The sequence below is a fragment of the Capsicum annuum genome, chromosome 1, assembly GCF_002878395.1.
Source record: "Capsicum annuum cultivar UCD-10X-F1 chromosome 1, UCD10Xv1.1, whole genome shotgun sequence".
Classification (NCBI taxonomy): Eukaryota; Viridiplantae; Streptophyta; class Magnoliopsida; order Solanales; family Solanaceae; genus Capsicum; species Capsicum annuum.
The window spans coordinates 203,000,879-203,015,455 of record NC_061111.1 but is presented as its reverse complement, the minus strand read 5'-3'; the positions used below and the strand labels follow the sequence as shown (position 1 = coordinate 203,015,455).

The 14,577-nt window shown below is 31.0% G+C and overlaps 1 pseudogene; it reads right to left on the bottom strand.

Annotated features, from left to right (window-relative positions):
• Positions 1-384: 384 nt before the first annotated feature.
• On the bottom strand, positions 385-11,922 carry LOC107846192 (annotated as a pseudogene).
• Between the last annotated feature and the right edge of the window lie 2,655 nt (positions 11,923-14,577).

Sequence of the window (14,577 nt, the reverse complement as noted above, 5' to 3'; positions counted from 1 at the left end):
TCTTGAGTTAGTACCTTGCAAATGGATAAGCCTCTAGTAAGAGCATTCTCAAGGCTCAAAGTGGTGCCGCTTAACAAGAGGTTTCAAATTAGAACCTTGCAAATGCAGAAGCATATGTCCTTTAATGGACCCTACACAACACAAATCCAAATTAATTGAGTCATAGAGTTCCGATACCAAATAATTAGACCAGATCAAAAAAGAACAGTGGCAAAAACATAAACTCCCTCCGTTTTAATATGTTTGTCTTACCTTTCTTTTTTGTCCGTTTTAGAAAGTCTCTTTTGGCAATTTTTTAGTTTCAACTTTTCATAGTACATGTCTAAGACCACAAGATTAAATGATTTTTTTGTATATCTGATATATATTTAGTTTAAGACCACAAGATCCAAATATTTTTTTTTACTTTCTTAAGTGTTATGAGACAAACAAATTTACACAGAGGAGTAGCAGGAGGAAAGCAACAAAACAACAGAGAAGCTACCAAAAATGATGGTGAAAATCTAATATGGTAACTACTGCTTTCAATAGTTACCACAGCTTTACATTCAAACTACACTAATTCTAAAAAATAAAAAGCTACTCAAACTTTATCCGACCAAAGAATAAGGCCAGCAAAAATTGATCCTATGTACACCAAAATGGCCTATTTATAATACATAGTCATCTGCACAACCAACGGACAGTTATATTTTCATAGCAGCTTCCTCTTCAGGCTCTCATCGCCAATGTTGGCATCACCTATTTCAGGAGAGTTACCGATGTCTGAAGCTTCACGTAAAACCTTGCCATGGTTCTTTGACATTTTCTTGACCTGAGTGATACGTAATCTTAGTCGAGAATCATCAACTGGAACCAGTTTATAAGCCTCAGTAAAGACTGGATTCGTTGATGTGTTCTTGTTTGGTTTATTAGCTTCAGTAAAGACGGAACTAGCCATTATGACCCTGTTTGGCATCAGCTCTTCTCCTTCTGGTACTACTTTCTTCATTAGCTGTATGCACAATGACATAAAGCATCGGTAGCTCATTTAACTAAGAAATCAATCGCGAATGCATGCCACAAAACCCATTGGGATCCTACTAACTAGGTAGGCGTTTGGACATGTATTTCACTTGAAAACTGTTACGAGCAATCCATACCTCCCAATCAGCAAACTCCAATGTGAAGACAAAGTGGCTCTATTTAACTTCACCAGACATAACTAAACGCGCAGCAGGACCATTCCTCGGAGCTGAAAAGGGAACAACATTAGAAAGGAAAAGAGGGCAGGCATCTCAGTGCACTAATCTCCAACTATGCATAGAGTCCGAGAAAGGGTCAAACCACAAGGGTCACAAGACTGCACCACAGTTACACCAAGAACTAGGACAAGTATAAAATACACAGTCAACAAAAGATTCAGAGAGGTATCTTACAAAGAAAGTGAGATCCATTTTCATCCACGTGTATGACAACGCATCCATCTTTCACTAGGCAAGATAGCGCGAATAAATTCTCTATGGTTTGCGTGAAGCATTTCCTGTTCAGTACGAGATTCTCAAGCTTAACTCTCTTCTCCTTCCTTAGGATCTGAAACATGGTTGATATGATCTTGTCCGTATCTGTTATCTCCTCTGCGTTAACATCAAGCTGTGAGAGAAGCAAGAAGTATACTAAATTCACAACTCAAACAGCTATTTTATGCTGCTATTTAACACATTAACATACTGCTAAATGCACACTTTTACATGATGAGAATTACAATATTATCTCCTTTGGTCGAGCGCGCAAGTACAACTGTGAACGTGGTCTATGCGTGTACTTATGCTGCTTAACTTCACGGTCCATTGGTCCAATCCTTCAGAATAAAGCAACAAAGAAATGACATAAGAAAGCAAGAACAAATGTCTCACAAACAAACTTAAAAAAGGGCAGCCCAGTGCACTAAAACTCCCGCTATGTGCAGGTCAGGGGAAGGGCCCCACCACTTGGGTGTATTGTACGCAATCCTACCTTGCATTTCTGCCAGAGACTATTTCCAATGCTTGAACCCGTGATCTCTTGGTCACATGAAAACTACTTTACCAGTTACTCCAAGGCTCCCCTTCTCACAAACCAACTTAATACTGCACATTACTGAAGCAAAACTTACATGGTGTGGCAACCTCTGGCATTACTAAAATTGGTGAAACAACATGCCGGATTTTCTTCCAATGTAATGTATTTGCATTCCGAGAGTGTCTTTTTGCACTTCGCGACCCATAGACTCGAAGCAAAGAGGAGATGAACATATAAGGTGTAATACCATCAGTATTATGTGATCTAACAGAAGTCACCAAAGTTCTGGTGAGATCAAACAATGCCTCTGCATCGGCAACTTGCTCTCTCGGCTTTTTGACTAGCAATCAAAAATGATGACAAATAAAGTTAATGAGAGAGAAAGATTATAAACAATGTTTTAACAATAACTGTTCAATTTGAAACTTTACAAACTCTACCTTATGAGTTTAAGGCCTCTCAAGGATGCAATACTAAACAAGGTAGCAACACCAAGCAATACTTCATTACATAAAACACCCTTCATTGCCAAGATTAGGCTTCTATCTCACTCCAGAAAAAAACACGACAGAGCGAAAAACAAATAGCCCTGATATCTAAGAAGGAGCCGAGGGTCCGTCAGAAACAACTTTTCTACCTTCACAAGGTAGGAGTAACATCTGCGTATGCACACCCTGCTCAGACCCCAATTGTGGGATCTTACTGGGCATATTCTTGTTTCTCAGAAGGCCAAAGAATCTCACTTTCAACATTTTTGCAGTGTGTACCACTACAACTGTGCCATCTCCTCCGTAATAAAAAAAAGGGCATCCCGGTGCACTAAAGCTTCCGCTATGCTCAGGGTCCAAGGAAGGGCCCCACCACAAGGGTGTATTGTATGCAGCCTTATCTTGTATTTCTACCAGAGGTTGTTTCCAAGGCTTGAACCGTGACCTCCTGATCACATGGTAACAACTTTACCTATTACTCCAAGGCTCCCCTTCCACCATCACCTCCATATAAGAAGGAAAACTAAAAATTGTAATTTCAAAGTGAACTTTCAAAGTTCTTTGTAAAATTATTGTTCAACCATATAAGTTACTAATAATTTGAAGGTGTAATTTAGGAGGCAATTTCAGGATTCTTTGAATGCTTTCAGCAAGTAGCTTACAATTCCAAAGGCGGATCAAGGATTTAAACTTAACGAGTTCAACCTTGAACATTCTTAGTACTAACTCACTTTACGGTTAGAATCAAGGGTTCAAATATAATACTTGTGGATACTTCATATATTTCTATACTTAGCAACACAACAAAACAGCAGCCCTGTAAATTAAAGCTTCTGCTATGCGTAGGGTCCGAGGAAGGGCCCACCACAAGGGTGTATTGTACGCAGTCTTACCTTGTATTTCTGCCAAAGTTTGTTTCCAAGGCTTAAACACATGACCTTCTAATCACATGGCAGCAACTTTACCAGGTACTCCAAGTCCCCCCTTCATACTCAACAACACAACAACAACATATATATCTACAACAACAACATCATACCCACTGTAATATCGAGTGGGCTCTGGGAAAGGTGAAGTGTATGCAACCTTAACCCTATCTTGTATAGGTATAGAGGTCGTTTCCAGAAAATTATAGTAACCAACTGCAATAAATCACAAGATTCTTACTGACTTTCCAAGAAAGTCCATAACTTGATCAAGTATGTTAATTTAATTAAAAGTTAGTTATTTCTTTCATATTCATAAAAAGCTTTCAATCATATATGCAAAATCAAGCAAATATTCCACATAAAGATAAAATCTTTGATATCTATACATAGGCATAACACAAAAAAATAAACAGAGAAAAAAAGGAAAAAAATACCTTCATTATGAGAGCTTTCGATTTCTTTCATAATTTCCTTGAACTCTTCGAATCAACACTTCCAATATCATCTTTTCCATCTGTATACCATTTACCACGTAAAAAAATAATTTCTTTAAAAAATCTTTTTTAGAAAATAAATAAAAAAAGAATTCTTGTGCACGAGACATCCCGCATTAGTAGAACCCGACAAGGGCTGCCATGGCTTAGACAGACAATGCAAACATTAATGGTTACTTCCACTTCCACGACTTAAACATGTGACATATACGTTACATGGCCACAACGAACAAAATAACACGAAAAATAGCACAAAACGAAAAACACAAAAAAAAAGATTTCCAAAATAACATGAAAACATGTTACCATGGCCTAGACAACCTACCTAATGCAAATATAGGTCCCACACAAACAACTTTACTGTTGTTGCATGACTACCCTAGCCGTGGCCTAGAAAGCCAATGCAAACATTAATGGTTGCTTCCACTTTCACAGCATAAATCCGTGACACATAGGTCATAGACAGACAACTTAACGGTTGTTCATAGGTGACAACTTTACGGTTCTTGTTTTTACAAAATAACACGAAAAATAACACAAAACAAAAAACGAAAAAAAAAAAAAAGGATTTTCCAAAATAACATGACAACAACGTTACCATGGACTAAACAACCTACCTAATGTAAATATGCCTAAACAACCTACCTAAAGTAAATATAGGTCACACGCAAACAATTTTACTGTTGTTGCAAGACTACCCTAGTTGCAGTGGCAGAGCCACCTTTGCGGAGTTCAGCCGAACCCTCTTATGACGAAAAATTATTCAGCTTTTATATTATTTTTACATGATTTAAAATATTTTTATGCATATATAGCATGAAAAATAACACATAACAAAAAACCAAAAAAAGATTTTCCGAAATCACATACAATATCGTTACCAGAAATACTGTTTTGTATTGCATAATATTTGCAACGAACCCCTCTTGCTTGAGATTTCGGTTGCTCAGTAGAATCATTCGACAACTCAACTTTTGGTATTGGATTTGCCTTTTTTTTTCTTTAATAAAATCTATGGTGATTAACAATATTATTTTGACATCTATTTATAGTGAGAAAAAAAGTTAATTTGTCGTTTCATTATTAATTCCTTGCTGAGAAAGTTTTGACTTTTGGGACAGTAATTTTTTTAATAAAAATTTCTTATCCTTCTCACGTTTCATTAATGGAACTAGTTTAAAAATTGAGCAAATTGCATGTTAAAAATTCAAATATGAGTGATTTAGATATTTGACCCAATAAGAAATGTAACCTTCTTTATTCTTTAATTATAATATAAGTACTATTTTATTCCTCTACATTTTAAATATATTTTTAAAACTTTACATATTTATTTGTCTCGTAAATTTTATTTTTTATTATTTTCACTTTTATTTTTCCTTTAATTTATTATTCTATTTTTTATTATTTTCACCTTTTTCTTTAATTTTATTATTTTTACTTTTCATTTTTCTTTTAATTTTATTTTCATGTTTTTATTCATTTGTCTCAACCTTTATTTTTTTCTCCTTTTTCTTTTTTCTCAAGCATTATCTATTTTTTTCTTTTCTTTTAATTCATTTATCTTTAACCTATATTTTTCTTTTATTTTTGATTTCTATCAGTTCTCTTCCAACCCCCCCCCCCCTCATTTTTCTCAAACTTTATTTTTATTTTTTTCTTTTATTTTTATTTTCTTAAATTTTTTAATTCTTTGCTTTTTTCTTAATCTTTATTTTTTTCTTGCATTTTTTTATTTCTCTATTTTGTTTGATCTTTTTTTTATTTTTTTCAGTTCTCTTTTTTCCCCCCATTTTTTAAATTTTATTTTTATTTTTTCTCTCATTTTTATTTTTCTCAATTTTTTTAATTCTTCATTTTTTTCTTGATCTTTATGTTTTTTCTTGACTTCTTTTTCTCAATTTTTTTATTTCTCTATTTTGTTTGGTCGTTTTTTTTCCTTTTTTTTTTCAACTTCTATTAGATTTTGCTAATAAATAAAAAATTTGGATAATCCGCAAAGGGATCTTCTTTTTTTGACATCAAAGCAAATTTAAGGGCATGAATTGTCGTTACGAAATTCTTTGAAAATTCTTGAGATAAGTCGTGTCTCTAAGGCGAGAGTTGTTGAATATCTCAAAAATAAAGACATTATGTGATAGTGTCAACTCTTGCCCGTGGGGCATAATTTATTATTTGAAATTTCTTGAGCAAAGTCTTGCCTCTAAGGCAATAGTTGTAGAACATTCCGTAAATGAAGACATAACGTGGTACTGTCAACTCTTGCCCGTAGGGCATAATTTATTATTTAAAAGTTTTTGAGTTAAGTCTTGCCTTTAAGGCAAGACTTGTAGAACATCCCATAAATGAAGAAATAACGTGATAGTGTTAACTCTTGCCTGTGGGGCATAATTTGTAGTTTGAAAGTCTTTGAGCTAAATCTTGCCTCTAAGGTAAGAGTTGTAGAACATCTCATAAATGAAGACATAACGTGGTAGTGTCAACTCTTCCCCGTGGAACATAATTTATAATTTGAAAGTCCTTGAAATAAGTCGTGCCTCTAAGGCAATAGTTGTAGAACATCTCATAAATGAAAACATAAAGTGGTAGAGTCAACTCTTGTCCTTGGGGCATAATTTGTAGTTTGAAAGTCCTTGAGCTAATTAAGTCTTGCCTTTAAGGTAATAGTTGTAAAACATCTCATAAATGAAAATATAACATGTTAGAGTTAACTTTCGCCCATGGGGCATAATTTATAGTTTGAAAGTCCTTGAGTCAAGTCTTGCCTCTAAGGCAATAGTTGTAGAGCATCTCATAAATGAAAACATAATGTGGTAGAGTCAACTCTTGCCCGTGGGGCATAATTTATTTTTTGAAAGTCCTTGAGCTAAGTCTTGTCTCTAATGCAATAGTTGTAGAACATCTCATAAATGAAAATATAACGTGGTAGAGTCAACTTTTGCCCGTGGGACATAATTTTTTGTTTGAAAGTCCTTGAGCTTAGTCTTGCCTCTAAGACAATATTTGTAGAACAACTCATAAATGAAAACATAACGTGGTAAAGTCAACTCTTGCCCGTGGGGCATAATTTATTGTTTGAAAGTCCTTGAACTAAGCCTTGCCTCTAAGACTATAGTTGTAGAGCATGTCATAAATTAAAACATAATTTGGTAGAGTCAACTCTAGCCCGTGAGGCATAATTTGTAGTTTGAAAGTTCTTGAGCTAAGTCTTGCCTCTAAGAAATTGTTGTAGAACATCTTATAAATGAAAACATAACGTGGTAGAGCCAACTCTTGCTCGTGGGGCATAATTTATTGTTTGAAAGTTCTTGAGCCAAGTCTTGCCTCTAAGACAATAGTTATAGAATATCTCATAAATGAAAACATAATGTGGTAGAGTCAACTCTTACCCGCGGGACATAATTTGTAGTTTGAAAGTCCTTGAGCTAAGTTTTGCCTCTAAGGCAATAGTTGTAGAACATCTCATAAATGAAAACATAACGTGGTAGAGTCAGCTTTTGCCTGTGGGGTATAATTTGTTGTTTAAAAGTCTCTGAGATAAGTCTTTCCTCTAAGGTAAGAGTTACAAAACATCTCATAAATCAAAATACAATGTGGTAATGTCAACTCTTGCCCATGAAATATAACTTGTTGTTTGAAAGTCATAAGTCTTGCCTCTACAAAGTAGTAGTGTCAACTCTTGCCCATGAAATGTAGCTTATTGTTCGAAAGTCATAGGTCTTGCCTTTATAATGTGATAGTGTCAACTCTTGTTCAGGAGATGTAACTTGAATGGAAGAAATCGAAGAAAAAAAAATAAAATTGTGAAAAAAGAGGAAAAATATTAAAAAAATAAAAATCAAAGAAAATGTAGAAATTGAGAGAGAATACGAAAAAAAATAAAGGTTGATAAAAAAAATAAGATTAAATAAAAATAAAGGTTGAGAAAAATTTAAAAAGAATAAATAAAAATCAAAGAAAAATAAAAAAAGTTTTCTTTTTATAAAAGTAGATGTTGAAAGGTGTAAAGATAAAAAAAACTAAAGGTTGAGAAAAACTAAAAAGAACAAAAAAAAGAGACGAAAGAAAAATAAAAAAAAATATAAAATAAAAAAGAAAAAAAAGAAGTTGAGAGGAAAAAAGAAAAAAAAGTAAGGGTTGAGAAAATTAAAAATAAAAAGAGAAAATAAAAAAATAAAAATTAAAGTAAAATGAAAAAGAGAAAACAAATAAAAGTTTAAAGATATAAATATGGAGTTATTATCCATTATGAGGATCATTTATGTAATTTTACTTCATTGATCAGGGACAATTTTGTCCAAAAAGATATTAGTTAATAGATAAAGTTATTTTACGAAAGCTTTTTTATTTGGAGCTAAAATTTGAAAGCCACCCTAATTTGAGTCTATTTTTTAGATTCACCCTTAAAATTTTTACATTATGTATAATTCTGTCATTTAATTAAAACCTTCATTTGTTTGGTTAATAAATTTTAAATTAGTCATATATTATTATACTTAGATTGATGAAATTTGTATAACAATATTTTAAGTTGTTCAAACTTTTGTGGCATTGATAGTCAAATATTTTTTAAAAATAATTTAAGTTTTTAATTATTGTGATTTATAATTTTTTTTATTCTACTAATTAGAAATGACATAGTAAAATTATTATAACAAAAACTTGTGATTTTTTTTAATTAGTCCTATATAAGAAGTCAAGTTAATTTACAACATTAAAAATTAATTTATTATTTTATGCCTATTTCATATTTTTAATTAAATATTATTGATTTTCAATACTTAAATAACTTACAAAAACATCAAAAAATAATTTATTATTTTATGTCTATTTTATTTTTTCATTAAATATTATTGACTTTTTAATACTTAAATGACTTATAATAATTGATTATGAGTGATATAGTAAAATCACGATTGAAATAGCTGAAACAGTTATGTCATAATGTCTATTTTAAAATTTTTATTAATTTTTTTAAACGTAAATGACTTATAATAATTAATTAGGGGTAATATAGTAAAATCATGGTTGAAACAGCTGAAACAGACATGTTGATCATGAGCAGCCTACTTTAGCTGCTTATTGTGACTTATTATTTACTAATTTTTTTAAAATTTTTTAATACGCAAATGACTTATAATAATTAATTACGGGTAATATAATAAAATCATGGTTGAAGTAGCTGAAACAGATATGTTGACTATGGGCAACCTGCTTCAGCTTCTTATTGTGACTTATTATATTGGATTTTTTAAAATTTTTAATATGTAAATGACTTATAATAATTAATTAGGGATAATATAATAAAATTACGATTGAAGCAGCTGAAGCAGACATGTTTACTATGAGCAGCCTGCTTCAACTACTTATTGTGACTTATTATCTATTACTATTTTTTTAATTTTTAAATATGTAAATGATTTATAATAATTAATTAGGGATAATATAGTAAAATCACAATTGAAGCAGTCGAAACAACCATGTTGACCAAGTTTCTTATTTTGATTTATTATATAGGATAAATTACACTAAAATTAATATTTTTATTTATACTTAAAATTTATATTATCAGTCATATGTACTTGTTATAGTACATAATTTATTTATATCTAAATTTACTAAATTTATATTTAAAGCAAATGATGTGATAGTATGATTTATATCTCTGTTGGGAACGCTTCTACCTTAATGGGCCTTGCAACGCGCGATTTGAATTATTTGGGGCTCCAATGCGGGCACCGAACACCGAACACCGAATGAAAAACAAAAAAAAAAGTACGATTTATATCATTATTCCTTCTTGAGGAAGTTTTGACTTTTGGGGATAGTAGTAAAAATAAGAGAAAAGACATCATTTTCTCATAAGCTTATCCGCTCAACTTAGTTTAGCACTTAAACTAAACTTTCATTTATTTATCTCTTAACATCTTTAAAGTGGATTTATTTCACCCTCAAAATCATAATCCCAGTCTCACAATGGAGAGGGCACTACACACCTGCTATGTCAATGCCAAATCAGTACAATGTCATTGCAACCTAAAAAATTATAATTTTTTTTAAAAAAGTAATCCCACACACATATTATGTTTATGTATTTTTTTTTTAAAAAGAAAAAAATATATATGTATATGTATATATACATATATATTAAATAAAAAATGCCCCCCTACCCCTTTTTCCTTCTTCTTCAGACCTCTCCCTCTTCCAGCCCCCGCAACCCCATCCCTGCAAATAGGCCCCCTTCTATACCTACCCCCTGCTCTTTCTCCCCTTCCACCCCCTCACCCCCCCTCCCCAATTTCTTATTCAAACACAAAAATACCCTCTCCTCTTCCAGCCCCTACCCCCTCCCGCTCTTTCTCCCTTCCAGTCCCCCGACCCCTCCTTTCTTGTTCAAACACAAAAATACCTCCATCAAGTTAAAATCAATTTTTTCATTTGTTTTACTATTCAAAAATTGTTTTATAAACAAAAAAAATTCAAAAGTAAAAATCAAAAGAAATCTCATTGATGATAAGTGGTTCAAAGACAAAATCATCAATTTAATTTAATTTTTATTCAAATTTTGAGGGAGTTGGATTAAAGGTTGAGATGGTGTTTAATGGAGAAAATTTTTAAATTCAGTGTCTTCATGTTTGTTCTTTGGTGGTGTTTATGGTGGAATTTGAGTGTTGTTGTTGTTGATGTTTTGGAGAAGAAAAGAAGAAAAAGGTGTCTAATTTTTTTTTAATTTCTATTATATTTAAAATATAATATTAGTGAACTTAATTATTTTTAAAAAATAAAAGCACCTATTTTTTCTTGAAAATACCACGTCAGCATTAGAGGTGAAATAAATTCACTTTAAAGATGTTGTGGGTGGGTGGGGCGGGGGTAGATAAATAAATGAAAGTTTAGTTTAAGTGCTAAAGTAAGTTGAGCGGACAGGTTCAGGGGGAAATGATGTCTTTTCTCTAAAACTAAATAACTCTCTATGGAGAATAAATACTGCATACACTATCCTTCTCATGTTTCGTTTATGAAATCACATTAAATTTATTGTTGTTGTTTGTAATAAATTTTTTACAGTATTGTTTATATGTACAATCATATTAAATCTCTCTATAATGAGAACGTTTTATTTGAATATTTTATGACTGCTATAATGATGTTTATATATGTATACTGACATTTGACGTTAACTCTCATTTAACTGTTATAAATAAAAATATATGAAAAAAATTAGCTTATGATTTTGTGTACAAAAAAATAATATATTTATTAATTAGTTTAACCAAAAAAAGGAGCATGAATATAAAAAGGAAAATACCATTAGCTTTTTCTTGTGAAGTTATGAACATAAGTGATGACACTATTTTATACAATTTATTTTATTAAATATTCAAGAGTAAAGACATCATTTCACCCCTGAACTTGTCCGCTCAACTTACTTTAACACTTAAACTAAACTTCTTTTTGTTTACCCCCTTAGCATCTTTAAAGCGTGACATTTTTTTAAAAAAAAAATAAACAAAAGAAAAAAATGCGTATTTTATTTGAAAATAGACATGGTCCCACTTTTATGTCATCTATATATATATATATATATATATATATATATATATATATATATATATTATAAATTTTTTAAAAAAGAAACTCACCTCCTTCATATTCTTCCTAACCCCCCCCCCCTCACTTCTTCATCTTCTTCGTATCCCCCCTCTCCCCAAAACCCACCCGTTTCTTCATCTTCTTCGTACCCTCCACCCATTTCTTTATCTTCTTCATAATCTCCGTATTTTTCATAACGCCTCACCCCTCTTTTCCTTCTCTCTCTTTCTCAACCAAAATTCAAAAATTTTATTGGATCCAACTACTTTCAAAAAATCATCCCTTTCCCGCTTTATCTCCTTCACAATTTCAAATTCTTTACTTGATCTCCATTACTTCAATGCTTCTCAACTCCGTATCGCTATTCTTGATTCTCATTGTTCAAAACTTCGCAAATTGCAGCTATGTTGGTTCCCATTAACTGAAAATTCGATTGGCATTTTTGTACCAAATAAGGTCATCGTCAATTGCTTATTAATTTTTCTCAATTCTCACATCTTGTGCTTATCGTGAATGGAATGTTGATTATAGTGTATCTGGTGTCAATGTTGTTGATTTTGCAATACTTGTCCACGTAAGTGGCAACCATTTTTATGAAACCTAATACACTTTAGCAACAATGTATGAATTTTGCTAGTTTAATTTTGTTTCCACCATTATTGAAAAAGTTTGAAGATATAAAAAAACTAGTTTGTAGAATTCATGATTGATGTCCAAATTGATTATTGGGGTTTTCTGATGATGGTATGAATTTGTACCTGAAATTTGAGTTTGATTGGTATGAATTTTGCTAGTTTAATTTTGTATCCACCATTATTGAACCTTGAAAAAGTTTGAAGACAAAAAAAACGAGTTTGTTGAATTCATGGTTGATGTCCAAATTAATTATCGGGGGTTTCTGATGATGTTGTGAAATTGTACTTGAAATTTGAGTTTGATTGGTATGAATTTTGCTAGTTTATGTTGAAATTTGAGACCCAAAAATGAAGAATTCATATATGGGTAATGTTGAAGATAACAGATGAGGGGAAGGGGTTTGGAGGGGGAGGGGGTGAAGAAAATATTTTTTAATATATATATATATATATATATATATATATATATATATATATATATGAAATTATTTAAAAAAAATACTTTTCTTGCGTGGCTCCAATGTGGTAGTGATGTGACACTGATTTGTCGGCGCGTTTGATGCACTCTCCATTGTGAGAGTGGTATTCAGTCTTGAGGGGTGAAATTAATACACTTTAAAGATGTTAAGGGGGTAAATAAACAAAAGTTTAGTGTAAGTGCTAAAGTAAGTTGAGCGGAAAAGTTCAGGGGGAAATGATGTCTTTACTCAATATTCAAATATGAAATTTACTAGGTGCATGACAAAAATGATATTTGTCATAAATATTTAATAGTATTATATTTTTTACATAATATATTTCTTACAACTTATAATTACAATATTTGAGTATGGTTGTTATAGAAGAATAATTTTGTAAGAGTGTATCAATATAATAAATGCTTCTACTATTATATATAGCAGAATGTTGTTACAGTTAGACTTCTCTATAATATCATCTTCTTATAACGATATTTCACTATAACGGTTTGATTCTCCTTGAAATTGATTTTTCATGTTATATTTTACTTCTCTATAACGACATTCTACCTATAACGATAATGATATTTATTATAAAGGTACACTCTTTATAAAATTACTTCTTTATAACAACATACTGAAATATTACATGATAATGTTTTTTTGCAAGAGATATATTATGTACAAAATAAAATATCAAAATATTTATGTTAATCATCATTAGTGTCATGCACAAAGTAAATTCAAATATGAATATCTAATCAAAAGAAAAAAATTATATTATATGATGTATATCAGTTTTTCATAACTTCATGAGGAAAAAGCTACTAATGTTTACCTTTTTTATATTCATGCTCGGTCTAATTTTACGTATTTTTTATAAAAACTAAATGAGATATGAACGTCAGATGCCTATAATATACATATATAAAAAAGCATTTGTGTAATAGGTATAAAATTTTTGGACCAACGCTGCCACTATAGAGAGGTTTGACTGTATATCGAGAATTAAGATACACTGCAATGAAAATAATTTTTAGAGGCAATAAATATGCACTTTAACAAAGAGTGCTAAAGCTCACCAACATTAAGTTAATTGCCATTGAATCTAATATCGCTAAAGGTTTTACGGACATTTACAAAGAGTGTTAAAATGTAATTATCACTAGTAATTGCCTCTAAAAATATATTTAGTAGTAATTAAGCTATTGTCATTAATTAATTACCTCTAAAAATTACTTTGGTGTAATCATATAACATGAAAAATCAAATTTTGGAGAAAAATAATTTTATTTATTTATTTTTGTAGGTAAAAAACAAAAGAGGTCGATGCTTAAAATTTTGAAAAAAAAAAAAGCTTTATATTGAACTCTTCCATGAAGAGAAAAAAATATAATATGAACAATAGCTCAAAGCTCACACACCAAACATTTTTTTTTTTTTTTTGGAAGATGGCACATTTGTTTATAAGTACACAACAACTAGTTAACCATTACATTAGAGTTGACAATATTAAAAGATGGAAAAATCGCATTCTATAGGTATAATAAGCCCTTAATTACCTAGCATGGTTAAGGTTTAAAATATCTTAAATTCTTACGTGATTATTTGTTATTTTTATAACTATTTTTTATGTGGGTCCTTATATACAAATAATCTACACTAAGTATATAACCAATACTTTCTCTCTAGGATTTTTATTATTAACTTCTCTTCACTTTACTCAATTTTTTCTACCGTATTTTCTCATAAAGCTTCTAATTTTTCAATATCAATTTCATGGATCAATGTTTAGGATTTCTTTTTCGGATAATTGAATAAGGCTAAATCCTTTTTGTACTTTATATATTGGAATTTCAAGAATAAGACATCTTGCTTCTACTCCGATGAATAAAATGAAAAAACTAACAACTTCTACCGCTGCCGATACTTCGCCGTCT